Source organism: Cheilinus undulatus, linkage group 3, assembly GCF_018320785.1.
Source record: "Cheilinus undulatus linkage group 3, ASM1832078v1, whole genome shotgun sequence".
NCBI lineage: Eukaryota > Metazoa > Chordata > Actinopteri > Labriformes > Labridae > Cheilinus > Cheilinus undulatus.
The window spans coordinates 49,746,241-49,760,321 of NC_054867.1; the positions used below are offsets into that span (position 1 = coordinate 49,746,241).

General features: G+C 38.1%; 1 protein-coding gene across 3 annotated transcripts in view; it reads left to right on the forward strand.

Annotated features, from left to right (window-relative positions):
• st3gal8 (ST3 beta-galactoside alpha-2,3-sialyltransferase 8) overlaps nucleotides 1-14,081 on the forward strand; it is a 39,619-nt gene that overhangs the window by 12,313 nt on the left and 13,225 nt on the right. Inside the window, exon 1 of one of the 3 annotated variants that reach the window (XM_041779566.1) lies at nucleotides 5,635-5,744. The exons of the other annotated variants lie outside the window; for them this stretch is intronic. The gene's annotated coding sequence lies outside the window, so the exon portion shown is untranslated. Of the gene's footprint in view, nucleotides 1-5,634; nucleotides 5,745-14,081 lie in introns of those variants that run through there. 3 annotated transcript variants of the gene reach the window in all.

Below are 14,081 nucleotides of genomic sequence, written 5' to 3' on the forward strand. Positions count from 1 at the left end.
AGGATAGTTCAAATATTTTGGGCTAATCATCATAGTTTTGGTCATATTTATTGTACAGAGAAGTTTCTCTCTTTAAACATCCTTTTTTTGGATTGCTTTTATTGGGATTTGATTTCAATTGTTTTAAACAACCACATAGCTCTAGTTGTAGCATAGGTGTGCTCTGAGTTGCTAAGTGTTATTGGATGCATCCACAGTTTCACTAAAGAAGTGGCTAAGAGTGTACATGCAAGCAGAAAAGAGTAGGAAGTAGCTTAACTTCACGTAACAACTGTTCTAACCCACCAGCTGTCTTCAATATAAATACTACAATATATACATCATTACACAGAGGCTGGGAATTTTCATGAATATTTAGTCATGCTTTTATAAGTCAGGTCATCCCAACTTCACAAAAAGTAGCTAAATAAAGAGATGAAATGGGAAGAGTTTTGTTTTAGCATGCAGCTCACCTGAGAATGTGCTACATGCTTGCTAAGAAGGCACTTGGAACTTGGATTTAATACCAAAGTGAGCCATGTTTTACCCCAGTGAGCAATGTTTTACCACAGTGAGCCATGCTTTACCACAGTGTGCTATATTTCACCCCAGCCATTTTACTACATTGAGCCATGTTTTACCCCAGTGAGCCATGTTTTACCAAAGTAAGCCATGTCTTACCACAGTGTGTCATTTTTTTCCCCAGTGAGCCATGTTTTACAACAGTGAGCCATGTTTAACCCCAGTGTGCCATGTTTCACAACAGTGAGCCATGTTTTACCCCAGTGTGCCATGTTTCACAACAGTGAGCCATGTTTTACCCCAGTGTGCCATGTTTCACAACAGTGAGCCATGTTTTACCCCAGTGAGACATGTCTTACCACTGTGTGCCATGTTTCACGACAGTGAGCCATGTTTTACTACAAGGGGTGTAAGAGTACAGATGAATTTTGGTTCGGTTCGTACCTCAGTTTTGAAGTCATGGTTCGGTGCGTTTTCGGTACGGTAATTGAAGCGAATAAATATAACACTAAAATTTCCCAGCTAACTTTAACACATCATCACACAACCCTGCGTTAGCTTGTTAATTACGCAAATTAGCGTCTTGCCTGCCGATTTCAACATGGACTTCAGCACTGGATTACTTTTTAAACCAATGAGACCTACTACAAAGTTTGGGAGAACTTTTCACTGCCTATCTTGGCGGACAAAGAGGTTAGAGCCATGTGGAATCTGTTCTTGTTCCATACAACATTCTTGTTCATGCATGTGTGGCTGTCCTGGGTGTTTCACCACACAATCGGTTTTCTGATCCTGAATGTTGAACATAGAGCTGGGCAATTAATCAAAAAATAATCAAAACCGACATTTAAATTGGAATGACTCAGGTCGTAATTTGATGAGTCAGAGGGACAGATCTCTGGCATGTGTATCACCTTAGCTAATTATACATAGGTGTGTTTTGATTGTGACATGAATCAAACCTATTAGAATAACAGCTTTCTCCATCCCTCTAATGTGTCGTCAAAGCTAGTGATTCCAAACACATCATTGGGCCCCCCTCTTCACATATCTTAGAAGAGCTGTACCCCCAAAGACCCACACAGAAAAAAGTGACATATAGCTAGGGATGGGGATCGAGACCGGTTCTGTTTTTTTTTTCAAATACCCGAAAATCAATAACGTTTCAGCTTATCCATACTTCTGTCGAGTCTCAGGCACTGTGATGTAACGTGTTTTTAAGATGTAACTGGTGTAAAAAAATACATCAGATCTCTCAGGGGGAACATAAGTTAAAAGCACATCTGTATTGTGCATCACCAGAATGTGGAACCTTCAGCTGTCGGCTTGCAGAAGAAAGATTACGCCTGCGAGTCGCGTGCAATCATTTCTGCCTGCGATGGGAGTAACATGCTATCATACCACTATTTCAGTGGCTTCAGGACAGTTTTCTACTTCCGCTGCTCAGATAAATGCTGAAAAGTGTTCCAAAGCTTTGTAGCAAGTCCTGTTTGTTAAAAATGTTAATCCAGTGTAGAAATATGTGGTGAAATTTGGCAGAATTGAAGTTGATTCGCGAACTTTACATGCTGAAGACAGAAAATATGATGTGTTTTGGTAACCTCAGTAAATTAGACGACTGTATTTTATATGTTATGTTGTGTTCAAGTGTCACATAAAAGTTGGAAAATTTAATTTTTGATAAGAAACGTCTATAAATACAGTTGTGAATATAAAGAATGTGTTTATATTTGAGCAATATAAAATAGATGTGACCGTCTACCACACACTGACAGATTCACCAACAACCAGTCTCCACTGTAAAAACTCAATGTGGTGAAATGAGGCTTAAGAGTGAACAAGCTCAGTCTGACTAGCTTTTAGCTACCTGCTACAACCAAAATTGTAGCAGTTTCCATCCAGCTCCTCTCCTTGTGTGTTCAAATGTGATGTTTTTACAGGGCACACTGTATAAACACCTGTGTTGTTGCCACAGATCAGCAAGTTGGTCCTCAGTTTCTGATGTCCGACTAACTTTATTTTTCAGGTTTGTTTTCGTAGCTATGCTTATTATTTTGTGCTTCCTCCATCTGTCAGCTGGCTTCCTGATTAGCTATTGTTATTGTTCCATACAATATTCTTGTTCATACCTGTTTGGCTGTCCTGGGTGTTTCACCAACCGGTTATTTGATCCTGAATGTTGAACATAGAGCTGGGCAATTATTCAAAAAATAATCAAAACCGTCATTTAAAGCCTCTAACCGACATAAACCTGCCTTGGCAATTATTTCAATTTTTTCCGCTTTTCTTTGGAAAAATTAAGAAAAACATTTTCATTTCAGCTGATGTGTGTTTTGATTTCAAATGTTTCAATAAATATCCATAAATTGTTAATCTGTGCATGTGCCTTTCAGTTGTTTGTTTTAAGATTCTACAAATATTTACAGAAGAAACAGAGTTGGAGGTTGGGGGTGGAACAATCAGTCATTTATTGTAATCGAGGTAAAAAAAAAATTCAATTAATTGTGATTTTGATTTTTGCCCTAATCACCCAGACCTAGTTGAACAGTTTCAATTTTTTAAAATTGGAGCGGATCATTTTCTGATGAGTCAGAGGGACACACCACTGGTTCACACACCTCACAGTGGGTGCATACAGCCAGAGAGCACAAAGAGGATGAATGAAGACACTTATGCATAGGTGTGTTTTGATTGTGACATGAATCAGTCCAACTAGAATGACAGCTTTCGCCATCCCTCTATTGTGTTGTCAAAGCTAGTGATTCCAAACACTTCATCGAGCCCAACCCTTCACATATCTTAGAAGAGCTGCGCCCTCCCCAGGACCCACACTGAAAAAGGTGACACATAGCTGTCAAAAATACACATAAATTTGAACTGTTTTCAAACACAATAGCCTAAACCACAAGTGTTATTAGCAAAAGACTTTGGTATGAACTATTCATATGGGTTTTATCATGACTTTAGGTAGTTTGAGTGCAGCTAATTTTAACAACCTCAGAGCAGACAGGCCATCCCCCGAAATCTCTGGCATCTCCCCAAGGGGGTCCTGGACCCCAGGTTGGGAACCAAAGGTCTAAGCATCAGAAAATGGTTTGAAGAAATCCAAGGTGTAGTTCTTTTCTGTGTCCTCAAGATAGGAATGTGCCAGCCTTGCCCCTGATCACACCTCACTGTAAAATCAGGACAAAAACTCATTCAACTAATGCTGCAGAATAGTCGAGTCAACCAGAGAGTCTAAGACTCATGAGAAGATGGAACTGAAACTATGAGGTACACCCATCTGTTAAATCTATTTTATATTGCTGAAAAAGCAAACACATTTTTTGTTGTACCAACTGGATTGATGTTACATGTGAACACATCGTGGCATTTCATTGAGGTTACATTTGCATAATTGTTTTTTTCTTTCTGTCCCTAGATGCATTTGAATAAAACCCTTGTTAGCTTGTTTAGTGACCTAATTCACTGCTAATGATTCGTGATTTTAACATTGGATAACTATTTTTAACTAAACAGAGCTGCTCCAAAGTTGGAAAGCTTTTTATCATGGACTTTCTGAGCAAATAAGAAGCTTAAGCCAGTGAGTGCATACTACTCCCACAGTCTTAGTTGTTTTTTTCTCATCATGCATCAGGTTAGGCTTCTGCATTTTTGTTTAACTTGATTCTTAATGGCTGTGTTTTGATCTTATGAATTGATTAGCCTAAAGTGCTCTGTTGGTCCTGTGTCAGACAGTGACTGTGAGTGGTGCAGGGTAGGGCTGGGCAATTAATCACAAATTTGATTAAATTACAACATGGCCTGCTGCAATTTGCAAATTGTAGAAATTGCAATATTTCTTTAACTTAAAATTTGTCAAAATACCAGTTTGATATATATATATATATATATATATATATATATATATTAGCAGAAGCAGCAGAGATTTGCTGCATATTATGCAAACATTCAAGTGTTAACACTAGAGCCCGACCGATTGGTCGGCTGGGCAATTAATTGATTAATTGGGCCGATTATAGCGTTTCACAGATTAATCAACATCGGCCAATATGTAGCCGATATATTAACTTTTTTGTTGCACAGGGATTCTGTCTGTGTGTCCCTGCTGAACTCAGCCCAAATGCCTGGCCCAAGACACAAGCAAGTGCAGCAGCAGCTCTCCCTCACTCAGTGTTGCCAACTTAGCGACTTTGTTGCTATATTTAGCAAGTTTTCAGACCCCTCTAGCGACTCTTCTGCAAAAATAGCGACTAGCGACAAATCTAGTGACTTTTTCTGGTGTTATTGGAGAGTTTTGGAGACTCTGACATGAAAGCACGTATGGTTGTTGCTAGGGCTGAACGATTTTGAAAAATAATCTAATTGCAATGTTTTTCCCTAATTTTACAATTGGGATTTGATATGTGAATATTTCTAATGTTCCTAAACAAGGGCTGAACAATTCTTTTAAAGTATTGAATTCTGATGATTTTGACTCATATTGCAAATTGGCTATGAATTGTTGCATTGAAGGGTTTTTGTCATTCTTATTGTTAATAAGAAAAAAGTACAAAAATGATCCGGATCTGTATTTAACGTTGAGCATAAATGGGCCTTATGGAGTTTCTTCCTCCATAGTGGCGAGCCTCGGTAACGGCTGCGTCACGTGTTTTGTTGCTCTGATTGGCCCGTAAAGATGTGACAGATAGAGCATTCATCCAATCACCTTCTGAGTTTTTGTTCAAAGGCTCTGCCCTTTCCCAAACGCTGTCTTGAAGGTTTTCCAGATGGATGTGTGAAACACATCCATCTGGTGTGCCAGGTTTAAAAGCAACCTGAATGAGAGAAGAATGGATCTAGCACGAAATCTGCAGGAAATTTCTGAAAGCAGCTAAGATGTAGAAACAAGCTCATGGTTACTAGGAGAGAGGCTGCTGTGTGTATTAGGAGAGAAGGAAAAAAAAGGACAGAAAATTAATATTTTGTACCCTGAAACAAACACCCCCCACCACCCAGCTCCACCACCTGGGTACAGCATCAAGCACTGCTTACTGTTAAGAATGAGATAAAGCAACAAAACAGAAGCTTGCAGCAGCAGCTTTCACTTCCTGTAGCAGTCTTTGGTGTAACACCCTCAGGATCCTGTCCATGGCAACGACAAACATCTAACTGTCATGGGAGCTCCATCATAACAAGAAGCAGACTGGTAAAACTGTGATAATTAAGGATTATTCTTGCTTTAAGGACTGTTGGAAATAATTGTAAGTACTCAACTATTCAAATACACCAAAGAAGTCAATTTCTACTTAATGTGGACATATTTGATTGTGCCTTGAAGGCTTTTTTGCAGACCTTTAATGCTCTAAGTGATATAATGTTCTGTTTTAACTCTTGAATTGCTTTTTGTGTATGGCTGAAACTTCTCCTCAAACCAGGTGGTAACTCTCACATAAGAAAAAAAAAAAAACAAAGCATGGAAGGCATGGTTGAAAAGTTGTTGCTCTGCATGACATGATTTAACCCATCTTTCCTGCAACCTGTTTGTCATGCTCGCTTTGACCACAAGCGCTAGATGAATGAAATCCTCAAATATACAACAATTTAACTCCACATATTAACAATATAGCAGGCTTTAAACTTGTTTGCCTTTACATAGAGCAGCTGTGTGCGTCAAGGTTTTGGCTCTCTCTTCCTATTGTGATTGAACTCATCTTTCTTCTGCAGTCATTGTTTGGTGTTAGATGGTTTTCAGTGAAATTTTATCTCTCTAGCCATACGTTGCAAAAGTTGAACTTAAATCTGATGCAAGTGTTATAGTTTAGCTGGTTTTCAACACTGTTTTATTGCAGAGAAATTGCTGAGTGTTTTTTTGCTGTTTCATCGCTTCCTCTTTCTCACTGTCCTTTTATCAACCCTTTTTTTGTGTATTTTTGAAGCACTTTAAATTTCTTTACCATGACCGTTTTTATAGTTTTACATGGCGGTGTCCCTGCTCGTTTATAAGAAGTGCCCTCTTATTGATATTAAATCCTACACTAACGTTCAAACTTCCAAGAAAAAACAAGCTGCTGTTGTTTTTTACTGCTCGCTCAGTCAAAGAAGAAGTAACATTTTGCAATTTTCTGCCAGTTGTAGTTTTAACATTCATGGAAGGAAAAAGCCACACGTTTGTGTTCATTTGTGCACAGGCAGTAACTCAAGACTGAAATATGTCACGCTGCATTTTATTGTACGTGTCTTTGAGGAACGGTTTAAATTTAACCACTTAGATCTGTTTTTTTTTTCAGTACACTGTGTTTAATGGAGGGCTATTTCCCTGTTCCCTATTCAGACTGAGGCTACAGCTAGGGCTGGGCAGTATGTCTAGTTTTCAGAGATAATGACATACTGTATTTTCAAATGATATTTGGTAAGAGACAATAATGTTTTTTATTGATATAATTCATAGAATCAAAACAAAGTCCAAAATGTAGCCCTGGTTTACAAGCCACACTCTGTTTTTGAAATCTCCCAAGGGGGAAAAAGGTTTAATTTTTTTTTTTTTTTTTTTTTTTTTTTTACTGTAGGAAGTTAGTGCATCTACACCACATTCCAAATTATTACGCAAGTAATATTTCTCTCTGATTGCCCTAAATAGTCAATGCAATTGACAGTATATTTTTCAAGTCATCAGCCGTTAGAACAGAATTCAGGTTTAATCGAACAAACCTCCCAGTGATTACTTTTTTTTTTCAACAATAAAAATTCAAAACGCACTGTTCCAAATTATTATGCTCAACAGCGTTTCAAAACATTTTATAGGGTCTAAAGAACTATGGTCATTTGTTGAATTTGCAGCAATAGGAAGTCATATTTATTGAAATCAAAGCTATTTCAATCAAAAACATCTTAACAGGCCAAGTTACATGTTAACATAGGAGCCCTCCTTTGATATCACCTTCACTATTCTTGCATCCATTGAACTTGTGAGTTTTTGGAGAGTTTCTGCTTGAGTTTCTTTGCTAGATGTCAGAATATCCTCCCAGAGCTGTGAACTGCCTCCCATCCTCATAGATCTTTTGCTTGAGGATGCTCCAAAGGTTCTCAAAAGGGTTGAGGTCAGGGGAGGATGGGAGCCACAGCATGAGTTTCTCTCCTTTTATGGCCATAGCAGCTAATGACACAGAGATATTCTTTGCAGATGATGCATTGTCATGCATGAAGAAAATTTTGCTACAGAAGGCACAGTTCTTCTTTTTGTACCATGGAAGAAAGAAACTCTATAGACTCTAGGGGTGTAAATCGCCAGTTTCATCACGATATGATATCGATTCTCAGAACAATGATTCGATATTTGCCCATATCACAAAGTCTGCCACGATTCGATTTCAGTTCGATTCAATTTAGAGGCCTGTGATTCATATCAGTCGATATTGTGAACCCATTTACCACAATCTGTTACTTTTCACAGCACAGTATTTATTCAGCATTGTGACTCATGGCTGGGTGGAAACTGTCATAACCAAGCACGCAGCGGGACTTTCAAAATTAAAGCGGAAGGTAAAAATGGCGATGGAAATCGATTATTATACTTTCAATCGATTTGACTGAATCATTGCACAAACAATCGATATATTGATCCAGATCAATGAATTGTTACACCCCTAATAGACTCTATAGATTTTTGTTTTACATTTTTTTTTCTGCAACTGTTACACATACCAGAGCAGTCTGCTGTGGAGGCACAAGCAGAGGATCTGTTTTCACCATAGGGAGTTTTCACATCCACTAGCACCAATACAGTCCTTAAGCTCTTAGCCTGCGCTGATTCTTATGAAATAGATTGACAGCCCCTGAGTCAGTTGGCCTTTCTCTGTCTGACACTTGTTCTTACTGGGGGGTATTTACATTACAAGCAGCTCCTCACAAAGTTGATTTACTTCATAAGTTACATCTTATTTTCTTGAAATGAACAGTTATAACCTCACAAGGAAGAAAAGCGGTTAAAAAGTGGTCATTGTCGTTAAGTATTCCAGCACTATCTGAGCGGCAAAGCGGCTGCTTGCAATGCATAGCGAATGGGATGAATTTTTGACTGTTGGGTCTTGAGCAGTGTGTGACGGTAGCAGCTGCATGCATCCTGGCGCTGTATGGTGCATGTCTTCCCCCACTCTGTCTCCCCAGATTTAATGTGTCTCTACAGCTGTCCCGCCACAATAAAGGCAAAAAATATGATAATAATCTAAAAGAAGTGTTACAATCACAGATCCCACAGATTCACAGATTTTGTCTGTCTTTCTCTGTTTAAAGTCACACTCTTCAAGAGTTGTGTGGATTTTTAAGGTGAGCTACATGCATGAATCAGAGACAATTTCTACATCAGACTTTACATGGACTTTTTCTAGCTGTCAAGGTAAAATCTTCATGTGAAGTCGAGGTGAGCTTACGTGCTAATAAAGGAGGAAATACTCAGGAAATAGATGTGAGCGAACAGGGCGAAAATGTTCTTCTCACAACTAGTGCTGTAATCATGGATGCAGTGAAGCAGCTTCATACACATTCACCACTTATTTGGTGTTGTAACCATGTCCAAAAACACAACGAAAGTGAAAACCTGCCATTTATTACTCTTACATGTAGTTTAAAAATGTCAAATTAGTGTTTTATTCTTATTAGAACCTTAAAAGTAAACTCGGCAGCTCATAATGAGGGAAAGAGGAAAGCTTTGCATTGACACTCATGTTGTAATTTCTCCACTTACAGCCTACGTCAATCAGTAACCATGTTCCATTGCTTTATTATATTATCTTCAGTCATGAAACGTGGTGTGTCCTGATCAGAGTTCACTAATAAAACCCATCACTGTCAGCGTGAGAGTCATTCCCAGTCGTTAGTTTGAGTAGTTTGACTTTTTCAATCTAAAGTGATGCATAAAATATTGAAACATCAGCCAGTTAATGTGCAGTTTTTGCTTGTGAAGTAAACATAATATTCTCACTGAAATGCATTGTTTTAGTTAAAAGAGAGAAAAGACATGAATGAAACCAAAGGACATAAATGCAGAGGTGGATGTAATCTTGCTCAGAATGTGCTGGAATACATAACAGCATAGACCAGACTGGTGGGGTTTGGCGCCACTTTTAACCGCTGTTCTTTCTCATCATGTTCAAACTGTGCAGTTAAAGAAAGCTGGAGGAATACTATTTCTGCTGAGAGCTGCTTCACTGGCAACTAAGAGTTGATTGTTATTGTTTTTTTCACGGCAGATATCAATGTGGAGTATTAGTACTGCACGAGACAGATTACAGATATTTGGAATCGATGTACATTTGTTATGACAAACAAAATGTGCTTTATGTGACAAAAGTAGAACTGCATGTTAAAAACAGAAATGGCAAAAGCAGCACAATAGCAGCAAAACAGGAAGTGATACACGCCCCGAGTCAGTGTCACCCAGGCCTCAGTGTTGATTGGCTGGCATTTGGATGACATCAAGCCCGTCAGACTGTGTTGTGGGCGGGACATTATGAAACTATAGAGAGTGTAAACAAAGTCAGAGGAGAAGACACACCTTGTACCACAGTAGCACACCTTTTAATTTTTTATTTTTTTATTTTATTTTATTTTTTTTAAGGTTCATTTTTGGGCCTTTTCCTGCCTTTATTTGATAGAGGAAGGAAGGGCCACAGGCCAGATTCGAACCCGGGCCGCTCGCGTACATGGGTAGCGCCTTAAACCCCGCGACCATCTGCACGGCCCCTTTTAATTAATTTGATCTTTTATAGGTTCAATAAAATGCTGATACCAGTAACTGGCTGAATGCTAAATACTGGCATTAAAAATCAGCCAGGCTAATAATCTATCTACCCCTACTGAGAACACTCCTCAGTGAGGACAAGTTACAGGTGGAGGAGGGCAGAGCAACTTCTGGGCCGTGAGTCTGTCTCACAACAATCACTACTGTACTGTATGTAGAAGATGCACAAACTCCATACAGCAAAAACAGATGGTACCAAAAGAGCGGAATAGCTGCACAGAAATTTCATGTTGTGTGAACTAAATAGAAATCCCTAGCAGTAGAATTTAACAGTTTAAGCCTTTTTACTTGCGGTAAATAAAAGAAACTGAAAAAATGCTCTTAAAAAAAAAAAAAAAGAATAAAGAAATGTAACTTTCCATGTAAATTCAGTATTTCTTATAGATAAACGTGTGGTCAATAAGCATGCTACCGGTAGTGGTTCTTACTGTGAGCTATCTTTTAGTGAACATTAGTTCTGACATTTAAGTTATTACTCTTTTAAACAGGTGGATTGAACTGGCCACTTGGTACAGAAACAGTGGATTGTATACAGCAGGGGTGTCAAACCCAACCACACAGGGGCCGAATTCTGAATTTAGGTCTAACTTGAGGGCCCAACTGGGTAAAAAATTCAGGCTACCAAAAACTGTCAACCTTATTTTCACGGGTAATAAATTGAGGTGGAGAAAAACTGATGATAAATGATTTTGAGATTAAAAAAAAAATGTCAAAATGATAATTTTAAAGGCCTAAAATCTTAAATTAAAAGTCAAAAATATTAGTTAAAAAGGTCAGAACAAAAAAAATCAAAAGTTAAAATAATGTTTTCAAAAGTCAAATATATGAGATAGAAGTAAAAATCATGGGTTTTAAGTTCAAAACATGAGATAAAATACAAAATCATGAGTTTTAAAGGTCGACGTATAACTTAAAATTAAGGATTGTGAATCTAAAAAAAACAAAATATGAAATTCTGAATTGTGAGTTTAAAAAGTCAAAACATGGGATTAAAAATCAAAGTTAAGAGTTAACTAAATATGAGATTAAATTTGAAATCATGATCTTGAAATTTCAAAATATGACTTGAAACCTAAATTTGGAATCTTAAAGTTCACAGCATGAGATAAAAAGTCAAAATGCGAAGTTTAAGTCAGAATTTTTAGAATGCAAATTAAATTCTCTCCCCTATTCCTTACTTTCTATCTCATTGTTTATACTCTTAACTTTTTCATATTTTTTGACTTAAAGGATATTTTAAATCTTCAAGATTAAATTTACATTTCTATACTGGAGGAAATCTGCAGACCTTCGACCTGCAGGCCAGTTCTGATGAAAATATGATATGATACTGCAGGCGAGTGAAACTGCACTACGGACTGGATTCGGCCCCCCGGCCTTGAGTTTGACACCCCTGGTATACAGGATCCAAACAAACTGCCAATGTCTAGCCAGTAAAATTTACTTCGTGATTTTTTTATGTTTTGGCTTAGAAGTCAGGAGTGTTGCTTCCACATGTTTCTGCAAACCACCCTGAAAATGGAACATGAGCCCTCTCAGTGCACGCCCATCCTGTCTCTCCCACTGATCCAGGTCCATGCCACCCAGTGCCAGCATCAAAGGCTACCAAAATAAAAGCATAAATGTACTCCATTGTCCTAGAAAATAACACTTGCAACATTATGACATTGTACAAAGAGGAACTGAGTAACAAAATAACCTGTGGTGCTTTTTTTTTGCTGCAGCAATTGGCCGCACCCTCGTCAGACTTTATTGTTGTTAGCTTTTTGTAATTCAGTTATTTTGAGACCTCTTTGTCGTGGTTTTTAATCTGTTCTGAATTTGTTTTGCTCTGTTTAAAGACTCAGCCAAAAATTAAATTACAGTCATTGAATTAAATCAACTGAAGAAGCTTTATCCTTAACTTTAATCTTATTATGTCTGAATAAAGCTACAAAAATATTTAGGAGACTGCATGGGGAAAACACATTTTTCATTGCCAATTAATTTGCCCATTAATGTGTAATGAAATCAGTTAAATTTTTTTGACTGACCAAATAAAGCCCTAAAATGTAGATCAAGGCCAAAATACTGTACTGCTAAGTCTGTATAGTTTTCAGATGACAGCTCTTTATTTTTCTCAGTGAAAAGTAAAAAGAAAAGTAAAAAGCACAGCATACATTATCACAATATTTGGTAAATAAATTAATATATTTCTATTCGATTGTTTCAGAGAATGTGACACCTGAACATATGACCTAATAACATTTTTACACCTGACTACAGACAGTTAGTTCATGTATCCCGAACTCTTAGAGGCCTCAAATATTTAACACCTTAAACTTCAGCAAACATGTTAAGTGTCTGACTCTGTTCCAGTGATTAAAGTCTGTCTCCTTTTGATTCATGTGTTACCATTCTTTGTTTGAACTTTCAGACCTGGATCAAAACTCATCTGATGAGTTTGTTTAGACTGCTGCTGAGTGAAACTGAGAGTTTGCATAGTCAAAATCCCACACAGTCAACCTCAGTGCTAACATGCTAATAGACCTGCTAATCCCAGGGCTTACCTTCCTTTCAGGAACTTTGCCCAACCTTCCTCCACAGAGTGATACCCTTTCCTACTTTGGAAAGATGCAAAGCATTTGAAACTAGAAAAGCACTTGGAGAGCGCAGACCTCTGTCATTAGCCCTATATCCCAATAGTACAGAATCCTTTAAAAAATTCCTGGATCCAGATGGTGATCCAGATCACTCCCAAAATCTCATCAGTTCTTCCTTATGCCATTTCTGACATTTCCTGAAAATTTCATCAAAATCCGTCCACAACTTTTTGAGTTATGTTGCGAACAAACAAACTAACTAACAAACCCTGCTGATCATATAACCTCCTTGGCAGAGGTAACCAGCATGCGTGATGTGTCAACATGTTGATCAGCAGCTGTCCTGACTTGTCTCCTTTTGTCTTCTTTCCCAAAATCCATTGCTGCTTGTGCACAGTGTGGTGGGAATTGCAGTGATTCATGGCAGAGCTGTGTTTGTACAGGGCCCTTTTCTCAAACAGGAAATACAGAACATTTTTGTTTGATATCTCTGGTACAGTCTAGTATTTTGGGGAATGCTGGTTCTGTCTCTCTGTAAACAACCAAGGTTGTTCCTGCTGAGGTTGTCAACATGTTTGACTCTTTGATGCTGTTCAACATTATGTGTTATAGCTAATATTGTATTCCATGACCAGGAGTAAACAAGCTTTAAAACCTGTACACCTATTTCATTAGAAATGTGCAATGGTAAGAAACAAATCCATTAGAGACTGAAGGCACACTCCTGCACACTTTCTAACTTCTACAAATGTATTTGTAGTTTGCTTCCTTTTCAAAGCTCTGTCCCTCCTTTAATTAATGAATGAGTTACCGGTCTTTAATCTCTCTGTTTACTGGGTAAGTCCTTAAGTATTGTAAAGCTGCACTTTCTATCAAAAGGTTGAAACCAAACTCTTAGGTGTTGGCTAATTTCTAAACTAGATAGGGCTAATGGTGGAGGCCTGCGCTGTTACCACTTTACACCAGGAGATGGCGGACATGAGTAACTTTAATCCCTGCAGCATTTTTGGTGTGTTTCTATTTAAAGTTTGGAGTTTATAGAGTTTGAAAGATGCACACCCGGCCAAGGAGACGAGTCAGAGCGTAACAGAGAGAAAGACAGCGAATTGTAGCGAGAATACTCACAATGCTGGGAGGAATAGGGGAATATTCACCCTCTGCCATGACTTTCAGTCGTCCAGAGAGACCATGGGTGCTTCTGCCATGACAGTCCACACGTA